The following is a 13,769-nucleotide window of genomic DNA, read 5'->3' as shown; positions in this document are numbered from 1 at the left end:
CTTCTTTCCAATCTCATTACTAAACAGACATGTTTGGGTGACCTCTCTCTCTCCGCAAACTGGAATTGACTTGGTCTAACTTTACAGAAAAAATGTACTTAAGCATTACTTGTAGTTAAATCTGGTCAGCGGGGTGAGTGATTATTTTATCCCCATAATTTTCTACAATAAGAATAAATTATATTATGTTACAATTTTTAAATGTCATAGAGCTAAAAAAAAACAAAAACCTTAAAGTACTTAAGTATTTTTGACAAATTATAAGCTAGAAATAATAGAGACCGAGACCAACAAGGCAGGTGGTTACAGTAACGTTACAGAGTCTTAAATGCCATTCATGCTAAGAGTTTAAATTCTATGCTACACGTACCAAGGAAGCTGGGAAAAAATGGCTCAGGGTAGTACCAAGACAACATGTATGTGACAGAAAACCAGTGGGCAGAGGATGAATGGCAAGACACGAGCTACTGCCCAGGCTTCAGAGTAACAACGGACAGACAGAGGTGCTTGGGGGAATCTGAGGCTGCTTAGGTAAGGAAGACGGCTGCTTAGGTAAGGAATGGCTAGAGAAAGGATCATCACTTTCAAATATGGAAGACAGAGAGAGATGGAGTTAGGGGAGAAAATACTGACTTTGATTTAGAAATGTGACTGTGAAATGCCGGTGTGAAACCGAGGAAAGATATTAAGTGGGAAGTTAAGACCTACGGGTGTGGCTTTCAGGATTTCAGGGCTAGAGACACAAACCCAGGAGTTGTGGGTGGCAATGAAATTCTGAAGATGGATGAGACTGAAGAATACTTGGACAGAGAGGACAGCTGAAGGCAGACCTAAAAGAAGAAAGGAAAGAGTGCCAGAGCCAGGCTCCTTGGAGTAAAGAGAGATGGAGCACAAGGGCTCACTTCCCTGAAGAGAGGTGCAGCATCTTTCTCTAAGTCAGGGCAGTGGGGGTGAGAAGCTGAGCGAGGCCAGGCCTGACAGCTTGTTTCTTCCTGAAATAGGAAGCAAGGACAGGTGCTGGGAGAAAAGGGGAGGGGAGCTGGCAGACAGAAGAAAATCAAGACGATGCAACAGGATTATGGAGCGGTGCTGAGACCCAGCAGGTCCTGGACACTTTGATCCATAAAGGCACATTTCTAACACTCATCTCACCTGAAACTACCTGGTAATAATCTGCCCTGATGGATTCTAAGCGCCAAGAACACAATCTTTCCTGTGTCTTCAGTGACAGAACCTGTAAGTGCTTGGTACAAAATCAGTGCTCAAAACTTATGCTGAAATATGTTAAACCATATGTCATTTTTCTTGGACATTATTTAGAAGCCCAGGAAAGAAGAGTTTCTCGGAATTAGTTAATACACAGACCTTCTTTAAATAGCAAACTGTTAGTATAGATACCCTAGGGATAACAATTTTCAATCCACTTAAGCACACACAAGCCAACTTTCGGCTAGATATAAAATGCCTCACACTCTAGGCGCTTGTACATCAAGAACCAAAAGCCATTTACGTATACAAGCAACACAAACATAGGCACTGAAATACTACATACACACACTCAGTTATAAGGTGGCCAACCAGATCATCCACTTAATGGTTATTATTCTAATTATTAGCACAAAACCCCAAAGTTTTTAGAAATTCTTGTACAAACAGTCAAATTGCTGAGACTACCTTCCATGGGTCCTCAGACTCCAACCTGAAACTGCGAAATTAATGCTACTGTTTCCAGAGCGAGTGCAGGAGGAAGAAGGGGCAGTAGAGGAGGACACAGTCAAGGGCCTAGATATCAGGGCGCAGGTGAGAGAAAGGGCTAAAGAGCCAGGTGCAACATTTCAGGGGTGGGCAGTCTTGGGTAAAAGCTCGAGGTGAGGAGACAGCTATGGGAACTGGGTTGGCTGGGGTCCGTTCCCAAAGCAGAGTCTGAGACAAGAGCAGGCGTGCAGGCAGCTCACTCAGAGGGTGACCGGGAATGAGAGGTGCTGAAGACGGCGAACCAAGAAGAGAAAAGGCCAGGGCACTTTAGCTACCACAGGGGTGCCCAGGGGCTTGGTCTTCCTGAGAAGTCTTGAGAAGTGTATACAGTTCACCTCTGAATCCATGGGTTCCATCAGCAGATTCAGCTGACAACAAATGGAAATAAAATTTTTTTAATTGCAGAGTTCCACAAAGCAAAACCTGAATGTGCCCTGCACAGGCAACTCTGCATAGTATTTACATTGAATCAGGCATCATCTGGAGGTGACAAAGCGTACCTTAGGATGTGCATAGGTTACAGGCAAGAACTACACCCTCTCAAAGAGACAGGAGCATCTGTGGATCTGCTTGGGAAGGAGGAGTGTCCTGGAACCAATCCCCCTCGGATACTGAGGGACAACTGTGGAAGGTGTGTCCAGAGAAGGGTCACTAGGAAGACGTGCCTCAGTTCTAGTCCCCACAGGTAAAAGTCTGCCCCAAGGGGCTTCCAAGAACAACAGTGCATCCAACCAGAAGGCTGCTGCCAGCTTCTCTCCCCACGGACAGACAAGAGGGCTGGCTGGAGATGCCCCGGGGTTGAAAAGACAGAAGCACGTAAGGCAAGATGCAGTCAGCCAGAGTGAGTCAGAGAAGTGATCCGAGAGGCAGCGACCGGAACCAGAGGAGGCCCGAGGCAGTGAGGAGGCGAGGTTTCTAGTTCAGCGCTCAAAGCCCCTGGCGTTAGAAGAGCAAGAAAACTGCTAGAACAGAGTGTGAGAAGTGTCACTTGCATTAACTCTGAAGATCTCAACGATGGCAAGAACTGTGGAGGGGATTTAGGCCAGGTGAGTGACATATAGGCACACATACATATATTAAAACAAACACAAACAACTTCTGTTTAAAAGATTTACTAATTAAGCGTACGAAGCTCTTTGCCATCTACTGCAGATGTGTATGACTGACCTGCCTTATGAACTGTCATCTTCTGGAAGTCAGTTCTGTGTCCTCTGTACTAGCCTAGTATCTTAATACTTAATATACAAAGAGTCTAAAGATAACTGGAGATATTCTGTGGTATCCACAGAAAAGTAAACAAAGGCAAGCAGAGTGCAGTGATCACCACCACTTGCTAAGGCATAGCTCAAGAGTTCAGAGTGTGGACTGTGGAGTAAGATGCCTGGACTCAAACCTCTAATCAATCCCTAACTAAGCAAGTGATACTGGCAAATTATTTAATCTGTGCCTCAGTTTCCTCGTCTTTAAAATGTACACTATAGTTTCTACCTTATGGGGGATATGTGAAGTTTACATGAGTTGTAAATATAAAATATTGAAAACAGCATCTGGCATATTATAAGCAATACCTAGATGGTACTTGTTATCATTATTACTATACATTACAGCTGGAGCTCAGCAACAACTTGATTCAATAAAGAAGTAACTAAGTTTGAATGTTAAGGTTTTTCTTCAATCATAATTTTTAACCAAAAACTCTGAATTGACCCATGTTAGGTGAAACACAAGATATGGAAGAAAGAATAAAGTATAAGGATTGGAAAAAAACACAACTGCAAACAACAGATTAATGTTGACTTTTTATAGAAATTAATACATTACTTTGCTATGATACCAAAACCTGATACTGTGTATGGTGATGGTGGTTTAGTCGCTAAGTCATGTCCAGGTCTTGTGACCCCACAGCCTGCAGCCTGCCAGGCTCCTCTGTCCATGAGACTTCCCAGCCGAGAATACTGGAGTGGGTTGCCATTCCCTTCTCCAGGGGATCTTTCCAACCCAGGTTTCCTGCATTGCAGGTGAACTCTTTACCAACTGAGCTACCAGTAAGTCCTATACTGTCAAAAAAAAAAAAAAAGGCTTAACCAGGTGCTAACTATTAATTAGATACTAATTATTACGCTAAGTATAATTAGATAATTATTTCAGGTTCCACATTTAAGTAGGATCATTCTACTTCCTAACAATCATATTTCTAACAATTTGCATGTAAAATAATAAAAGCATCAAAACCTTAATACTACCACATTAAATACAGCACAGATATTTTTGAATGTTAGTATCACGAATCACCCTAAAAAAAGATCAGGGTGGAGAGTAACATACCTAATTAAAATAGAAATAAGGAAGAATGACTTCAGGTTTCTTCTTCTGTATGGGGAAGCAAGTCTAGGAGAGGCGAAGAGGAGGAAGGAAACGGCCCTGAAAAGACATCTTGTAGCAGAAACTCAGACCGGGAGGCTGCGCACCTGTCTGGTTCACCCAGACTGCTGCCCACGGAGACCATAAAGCACGAGGCCATCTGCTCACCTAGAAGGCGGGCAAGGCTCACACCAGGCACACCCAAGAGTGATGCGGTAATTGAGTTTTGATGGTTTATGGTAATTTGTAACAAAAAGTTTTATTTTATTTTTACTTTTATTCTAACACCTAGAAACGACTATAAAAATGACAATAATTAATAAAAATAATAACAGCTATCTCTTCTAAGCAACTCCATGAGGTTGGGAACAACATTATCTTTGTTTCATATATGAGGAAGCCAAAACACAAATACCTTCTCCAAAGTCACACAGGTAGAACTGAAACCAGACCATCTGAATTCTGAAGCTGTGACCTGAGTCTGTGCTCCATTAAACTACAATATTTTGAAGGCATACCCAGTCACTATTTTAAAAATAAAAGAACATTCTTCTACTGTTAGAACTGACTCAGAGAACAAAAATGGAAAGGACTTAAAATGTTCTTTGAGTTTATTTCTTGGTCCTTCAAAATGGAGGCCAACAGAAGTTATTTTAATTGTCAAATTTCATGAATATACCAACAGGTTATGGTCTCATTCCTACGAAAGCATTTCATCTTTATATCTTTTCTTACTATGTTTAATTTTAACTAAAGGGTCATAAGGGCTTCCCTGATGGCTCAATGGTAAAGAATTCACCTGCAATGCAGGAGATGCAGGTTCGATCCCTGGGTCAGGAAGATCCCCTGGGAAGAGCGCACAGCAACCCACTCCAGTATTCTTGCCTGGAGAATCCCATGGAGAGAGGAACCTGGCAGGCTACAGCTCATAGGGTCACACAGAGTCGGACAAGACTGAAGCAACTTAGCACGCACACAAAGGGTCATAATTCATCCTTTGAACAATAAATAATCTCAAACAGCTCTCCCAAAACATCTCATACTGGTAGTTAGAAACATGCAATTGCTCCCTTTGTCAAAAACTGTACATAATTAATCTCCACTGTAAACTCATCTTTATTTATCAAGGTTAAATATGGCTTTTATGAGCTACATACTTAGTATCTATTAATGTTCTTAACAACATGACAAATACTCTTTTACATTTACAGATATTTAGAAATTTTACATGTACTTTATTTATAGAAATTAAACAATTATGCTTTAGAGAAAAATTACTTTAAAAAAATGGCGAGATACACTTACTTTAAGTTTTAAAATTGGGTGCTCAGAAGCCATCTATGCCCCAAAGGACACAGTACAAAAAGAAGTCATCCAAAAAGATTTCTTCCTATAAAATCTTTGCACAAGAGCACAGTTTTATTCAATACAACTTGGATTTCCAAGTCAAATATCAATTGTATATCTACCATGTACAAGACAAATAACTGACAATGCTGGGACATGAACCCAGGCATGAACTGAAAGCCCAAGCTTTCAACAGAAGTAGGTTTCCAATAAGAAAGGTTCCTTTTTTTATATCCTAACATTTTAAATCTTTCACCTTAATGGTGGAATAGATTCAGATACTTCCATTGAGGTATATTGTAAGTCTCTCCTGAAAACAGAAGAAGGTTAGATTCATCCCAAGTCTGTACCACCACCACTATTTTCTATATCTGTGTTTAAAAGAAAAAAAAAAAAAATAGTCCAATAACACATTCATATTTACAAATCAACACAGTCCAGAAAAGGAACACAGAGCCAAGAGAAACACCTCAGGAAATTACCATGCAGTCCATCCTGCTTCTCCCCACGCAGAGCAAGCACACAGGAGAGCATATAATAGCCTGCTCTGCTTCACACCATCAGACTCGAGAATGAGAGCTGGGGATGAATTCACCAAGAGCAACAGCACCTTTCCCTTTGTGAGAAGAACAATTAAAACTCAACATTTTCCCCCTCTCTGGCAGAAAGAGGTGCACGGTGGTGATCCTGGAGGTGTCTATGGCCCAAATAAATAATAAGCTACAATGAATGATTAACAAAACTTAGCAGAAAGGATGAAAAAAGGAAAAAAAGAGGGAACAGGAAAGAAAGGAGGTTAAGTACTCCAAGGCAAACAGGCAACATTTCCTTTGAAGTCCATGTCCACCCACTGTGGAGGATAAATAGAAGTCTGAGGTAGAAAACTTTCTAAAATTCACAACTCCCACCCAGAAGAAAAAAAGGCTTTTTATAAGACCCGACCTCTTCTTACCCAAAGGAGGTATCAGCCTGAGTTGAGTCCCAACAACAAAGGTTTGACTACTCCAAAGCTACAGGCTTCAAAAACAATTTGACACCTGAGAACAGGGCCAATACTTAAAGAAAATTACAGAATAACAGAACAAAATGTGTCTAGTCTGGGGCTTCCCCAGTGGCTCAGCAGTAAAGAGTCTGCTTGCAATGAGGGAGAGGTAGGTTCGAACCCTGGGTCGTGAAGATCCCTCCAAGAAGGGAATGGCAGCCCACTCCAGCATTCTTGCCTGGGAAATCACATGGACAGAGGAGCCTGGTGGGCTATAGTCCATGGGGTTGCAAGAGCCAGACACGACTGAGCAACTAACCAACAACTGTGCCTACCCGTCACCCCATGAAAATGAGAAAGTGGGAGATTAATCATCAGCACCCACCCCTGTGGTGCAAGGGAAAGATAAAGAATGGACACACTGTGTCTTGGGAAATAGTTTCAACGATAAAGATGGAAGTGGGGGGAAGTCAGGGCATGGAACTGAACTACGAAAAATGTCTACAGCACAAAAAGAGAAAATTAAGAATTTTCCCTGAAAAAAAAGAATGAACTCATTATGCTCTTCAAGGAATTAAGAAACTCTCAAATAGATTTTGTAGCAATCAAATGCAGTAAAACCACAAAACTAGAGGAAAGAGCTACAGGAGAAAATTAAAGTTGAATTACTCTGCAGAACTTAAACATACAAGAACAGAATCAACATGACAGGAAGAGGAGGCTTGAGCACACAGAATTCAAAATAATTCAAGGCAATAAGAAGCATGACATTATAGCCAATAGTGATCCAGTAAATAGATAACTGGTATACCACCACCACCAACTCCCCCACCAAAAAGGTTACAGCCTTTACATGAGGACCAAAAAAAAAAAAAAAAAAAAACCGATTAAGCATTAAATTCCAAAAAGTAGTGGGGCATAAAATAAGTTCAAAGTTCATAAAATAAGCAAAAAGATAAGACTTAAAATATGAGCAAGGAATTTCCCTGGTGGTCCAGTGGCTAAGACTCCACTCTTCCAATGCAGGGAGCCTGGGTTCCAACCCTGGTGGGGGAACTAAAACCCTACTGGCAGCAACTGAAGACCCCACATGCAGAAACTAAGACTGAGGATTCCACGTACTGCATCTAAGACCTGGTGCAGTCAAACAGATAAACAAGGAAAAGTTAAACATTTTAAATAAATCTATTAAGACATAATATTAAGGGCTGACCCAAAATAAGCATGAAAAGTTGCCTGAACTTAATTCTTCCCAGGTCCTCCTTCCACTCAAAAGATAAGACATTACCCAGCAATTGCTATATTTCAAACTAGCCTAGCGAGCTATTCCTTCTTTACACTTGGCTATGTCTATAGATTTTGCTTTTCTCTGTGAAGGGAAAAGAGTAAGTCAACAGCTGTTTTGGTTGAAGAATTTACTTTGGAGCAAGTTTACAAAGAAGTAGCAAAAACAAGTTTACCATCTTAACTAATGGGATCGACAAGCACTTGAGAGTAATATTATGTTCCACATAATTTCAGTCAAGCAGAACTGTAAGTTATGCTCCCTTGGGTCATTTTATCTACTTTTTAGATAAGTCATTCCAAAATTCTTACTTGGTCAAAACTTTGACCATATGCTTTGTCATATCTCGTCTCTGCCCTGTATTAGATTGAAGCAAACACAGTGCTGAGTATATTCTAAATATATATACAGTAAATATAGATAAACATTTTCACCTAACTAAATACAAGTAAAACTCAAATTTCTCACTTAGCACAAAGCTGGGAATAATATCCACCTTAGAACTGTTACAAGGATAAAATATGATCATGAATATAAAACAAATATCTTTATAGTGATCTATAAATTACAGCTTACTTAATTACTGAATTTTCTTCTTGCTCTTCAACTCATTCACTGACTTCTAAACATTAGAACCTGAGTGACGACTTAATAAAAGGTTCTCAATCTTTTTAAGCCATACTGCTTTAGTGAGCACAAGTCCACTCCCTACTGTTCCTGTTGTGTTTGCCTAAAATAACATAATACTAAATGCAACTTTTAAAACTACAATCTCCACCTCCAATAATCAAATATGACCCACCACTACACCTCTGGGGAAGGAAAGAAATTACAATCTGAAATAAATAATAAACTGTGAAATACTGGAGAGCTAATAAATTACTATACTTAATTTTACAAAGACTATGAAAGCTTAAGTCTCCTATGTATTCATTCAATAACATTTATAAACGGAAATGTGACCTCCATACATCTAAATACTTTTTCTCATCATTCTTAATTTTTTCAACCACCATAAGTAGAATTATTTCAAAATATTTGAAAAAAATTTTCACCAAAATTTCAAAAAATTTTTCAATTTTTTCAACCACCATAAGTAGATTTTTTTTTTTGGTCCCAAAATATAGTCTTGATAGAGTTTGGCACAAAAATGACAAACCTTTGGTATGCTCAGTAACACAGTGCTGTTTAATTCAAATTTCTATTACAACTAATTGTAATTACGTCTGTGAACCACACCAGACTAGAGTTGGAGGGCAAGAATCCAGGCTTTCATTTTAAATATCCTTCATTTTATTTATATTTATTTATTACATAAAGGCATATATATTTATATATGTATGATCATATATCAAAGTAATCAAACAATATTTATTTACTAAATTAGCCTGTATTCTACCTTCTAACTATACTGTCCTTTGACCATGTCATCATCTATATTTGTCTCTTTGGTCACACCATTCCAAGCTCCTCACAGCCCCCCAAAACCAGTTAAGCCAAAGTTGATCTTTTTCTCAAAGTCTATTAGAATTACCTGGTACAATGCACTGTGTAAACATCCTGTGGTGTTTGCTACATTTCCCTAAACTGAAAACAATGTATCCCAACTAGATGGTATCCTCAACTGCAAGGTGCAGGTCAGCTTCTGGACCTCCACCCAGTAAACACCACACTGCTCAGGGAAGTGGCACTTCCCGCAGTAGCAGATTAAAATGTTACTGACAACAGAGTTCCATCCTGACAGAGAGCTAAGAGTGACAGACTTGACTGGCCAGCACATGCAGGCTTTCTCAAAGCCGTGACTTGGCACACCACATGCCCTCTGGGGCGAGGGCACAAGAGAATGGCTGCTCACGGGAGAGGGAAGACCTGTCCTCTGTAGAGTCAGGTCACACAGCAGCTGGCCTTCAGTTCACAGGGCAATAGAAAGAGAGAAACCAAGAGACCACTCTACAATGTAGATACAGAAACCAGAGCCCTTTCCAGGTGAGGTGTTCCAACAAACGTCCCAGAAAAGCTCAGTCCGAGTTTGCCCAAAACCCAGGTTTCCCAATCAAGAAGCCTCTGCTACATCAAACTGCTTCTCGAGATGCTGCTCTCTTCACCTCAAACAAGCTCATCAAAGGAATAACCTGAAAATATTCAAGTCCCCCACTAAGCTGTCACAGGAAGGAACCAGTAATTCAAACAAACTGAGGAAGGGAAATGCTTTTTCTAGATTCCTTTTCCTCCACCCAGCCTTTGACTGGGAAAGTGCTTCCAGGGCCCCTCGGTGGCACCTTTTCACTCTACGTGCCCTGCAGTATTTTCATGTGCAGCCAGAGCGTCAGCCTGTACAGACTAAGAATCCCCAAACCGCAGGCTCCCAACCAGACTGCCAGTGTGAGCTCGCAGTCTGCACAGCCAACCACCCTCCCGGCATCTCAGCAGTTCAGCAGGCCCCTGATGCAGGCGGCCAGGCGCACAGCACCCCCTTGCGGTCACGCTTCCCACCTCGGACAAGCCACCTCCTAACCAGACACAGAGGCCACTGCAGTTCCTTTCTCCTCTTACCTCAGACACCAAGTCTGACCTGTCCACCCTCCAAAATAAGTAGTTCTTGTAGCCTCACCCAGGTCATCCCCCATGTCAAGGATCTCCAAAGCTTTTTAATACTCCTTTTACTATCTAACAACAAAAACAAAAAGAAACTTGAGAATACGTGTACCCCAAAATATGTATTTATAAATTAAAATACATGTACTTCTACAGCACTGTGGTAAGATATTATAAATCATAATAATAAATTTAAGCTTTATTAAAAAAAACAGTCAGTCTAATATTTTCTTCCTACATCTAGTGAATTATTTTATACATCCCTGGGGTCCAGGAAGCTGCACTTTGGAGACTGTATGAGACAAGTTCAATAATTCTGTGTTTATACATGCATGCACTATGTATATTTGAAAGTTTATCACTTACACACATTTCTTGATCAGATGATATACATATGCTTTAGCATATTGCTAAATATAGTTAACCTTATCTTGCAAAGCCACAAACCAAAACTAAAGCTTAAAAGTACCTGGCTTCTGTATTATTTTATAAATAAAACTTAACTCTGCAAAAGTCTCACAATTACTCACATTTAAAAGATAAGAAACCTGCAAAGTATAGCTTGGCTCCTTTTGCATACAGCTCCAGAACAAGAAATACCACCTTTTTCATTTACGTATTGAAAATTCTAAGACTGCTAAGGTTCTAAAGGTTTTCTGCACTGCAACTCCTGTAACCTAGATACATAATTTTCTCAGTTTTCGACAGCTATAGATACTGCTATCATTTCAGGGTTCTGAAGAATAAGGTACTCTTCTGGACTCTTACCCAATCAGCCCACCCTCTGGACCCCAAGACTCCCACCTCAGCTATAACAACATACAAGGACAAAACCCCACAACATATGACCAGTCAGAATAGACTTGCTCATGCAAAAAAAGATATTTACACATTTGCACAATATAATCTAGGATTCCACTGACAACCAGACAGATCCTAACCCTCCAGGCAGAGTGGGGTAATCAGTCCACATGAACCCTCTCAGATACTAATTGAATTTGTTACATGTTCAAAAATATCAGTTAGCAGAACTCAAAAGTTCTAAAACTTTAACTATCTCATGTTTCACCTCATCACTCCAGCAGAGTAGTCATGAACAACTAATGCACCCACACATATGCCATGAAAACAAGCACCACTTGAAACTTAAATTTTCAGTATTTTATAAAGTAACCAGATGCCCTAGTTGCCCACGTAATTAGGAATTTATCGACCCCAATATAGGACTACAAGTTCATTCAATGACACTAATTTGGGGCAGCTTTTAAATATCCTGACCAGAAAGCTGAGGAGAAAGCCACCTAAATCCAATGATTTATTCAATATTAATGATCCTATACTTTCCACACACAGAATACCGAGGGGATTAGAAAACAATACAGAATAAAACATTCCTTTAAAAAGAATCAACATTACAAAAACTTTAAGTCTGTGAAATCAACATTGATGACTGAATTTGGAGTCTGCTACTTACAAAAGCAAAGTATTAACCACATCCCGTCTTTTTAACTAGCATTCTAATAACATCTTCCATTTTATACTAAATTCTAGGGTGGTTATAATGGCTTTCTCCTCAAATGCCTGTAACTAAAACATTGATTTGTTTCATGTGTTTTCTGTTTATCAGCTAATCACCTTCAGTCCTTCATTTATTAATCAGTGAACTAAAATTTTTATTTTCAAATGTGAACATTTCGGTAGGACTCTTAAGCCAGCCCTGACTCCTGTGAGCCCTGATGGCCACAAATCCAGAATAGGTAACTTGCAAGTCAAGTTCCCTCACCACTTCTAAAGTGTCTAATACACAACCTATTGCAAAGTCCGGATTCAGTTTAAGAAAAATTCGTAATCGAAATTCACTCAGCATTTGTTATTATTGTACCATCAAAACAACGATAAAAAATAACAATAATTCTACCCAACTAATATTTATGTAGAACGCAGATCCAAAGAAACCTTACTGATAATATCATCAATTACATAGCGAGATTTTTTAAAAATCATTCTACTACATCAGGAAGGAAAGAAAAGGAGTCAATATTTATGGAGCTAAGTGTCTTCCATCTTACATCTTCTCTTCACTACACTGTACTTATGCAAGTTTACCTGCAAACATGGGTTGCTGGACCACATGGGTTGTCCTCATCACAGCTGAATGACCACCTATGCGCCCTGTGCCTCAGTTTCTTCATTTGTAAAACAGGGATTAAATACAACACCTACCTCTTTGGATCGGTTCCAGGATTAAACGACAAAATAAAGGTAAAGTGCATAGAGGTCCTCACTGTCCTCATTATAATAATTACTAGCTTTATTATTAGTATAGGTAGGTACTGCTCCCATTTTACAGATGGAAGAAATGAAGCCTTAACGAGTGTAACTTACTAGTAATGATCACAAAGACTAGCGCTAGGTTTTGACGCAAAAGCACGAAACTGGTGAAAAAAAATTGCTCAGGCGTTAAATACTACCATTCTTAAAAATACAACTTGTTCTGAAGCATAGGAAACGGCACGAATCAGGCACAGGCCGGGCAGGAGCCCTAGACACGGCCGCGACGCCCACACCCAGCATTAGAGGAAGGGCCCACAGGACGCGCCCACCCGGCGCCCCGGTGCCCAGCGGCAAGGCGACGCCCGGGACGTGGGGCTGGAGCCGGGGTGAGTGGTCCCGGCCGGGAGGCCCGGCAGCCGAGGCTGCTGCCGGACGCAGGTCCACGGAGGCCCGTCCGCGCCCAGCCCAGCGTCCGAGTGGTGGGTCCGACTCCCCGGCCTCCGCGACCGCGGCCCCGCGAGGACAGCGCCCCTGCCGGGAAGGTCCAGGAGCGGCCGCGGCCCGACTTCCTCCCCCGCCCGACGGCTTGGAATCCACCCGGAGGCCGCGGCCCCCACGCCTGCTCCTCCATGGGAGCCCGGGCGCGCCCCGAGCCCGCCGCCCGCCCTCCCGGGCCCACCTTCTCCCGCGGCGTCCGGCCCGCGCGATCGGCTCGGCCTGTGCTCCGCGGTTCCCGCTCGGCCTGTCCGGAGCTGGCGTGGCCTCCCGGGCTCCGGCACGGCGGCGGCGGCGGCGGCTCCTCCTCCTCGCGGGCGGGAGGAGGAGACTCGGCGGCGCGGGGCCGCCTCCCGGCAGGAAACGACCCCCGGGGCACCGCCTCCCTGGCGCGGCGATCCCGCTCCTCAGGCAGCCGCCGCGCCTCTCGCCCTCCGGAAGCGCATTCCTCTCGGGCCGCGTCAGCCGCGCCCGGGGGAGGGGGAGGGGGCTGAGGGGGGGAGGGGCAAGGGGGCGGCTGCGGGGGCCGCGCGAGGGGCGGGGGCCGCCGGGACAAAGGAGCGGCCCGGCCGGGCCACGGGCTCCGCGTAACCTCGGCGGCGCCTCCTTCCTCTGCAGCCGAGAGAGAGAGAGGGAGGATTTTGCCTGGCCCTGCTCACCGTAATATCGCTCTCG

The 13,769-nt window shown here is 42.3% G+C and overlaps 1 protein-coding gene across 2 annotated transcripts in view; it reads right to left on the bottom strand.

Moving 5' to 3' along the window:
* ITGB1 (integrin subunit beta 1) overlaps nucleotides 1-13,433 on the bottom strand; it is a 44,009-nt gene extending 30,576 nt beyond the window's left edge. Inside the window, exon 1 of one of the 2 annotated variants that reach the window (XM_065921066.1) lies at nucleotides 13,279-13,433. The gene's annotated coding sequence lies outside the window, so the exon portion shown is untranslated. Of the gene's footprint in view, nucleotides 1-12,710; nucleotides 12,736-13,278 lie in introns of those variants that run through there. The other variant, XM_065921067.1, reaches the window with a different exon arrangement.
* Nucleotides 13,434-13,769: the final 336 nt, after the last annotated feature.

This window comes from Muntiacus reevesi, chromosome 2, assembly GCF_963930625.1.
Source record: "Muntiacus reevesi chromosome 2, mMunRee1.1, whole genome shotgun sequence".
Lineage (NCBI taxonomy): Eukaryota > Metazoa > Chordata > Mammalia > Artiodactyla > Cervidae > Muntiacus > Muntiacus reevesi.
Note: the sequence above shows the minus strand (reverse complement) of the source record. Positions and strands in the feature narration are given on the sequence as shown.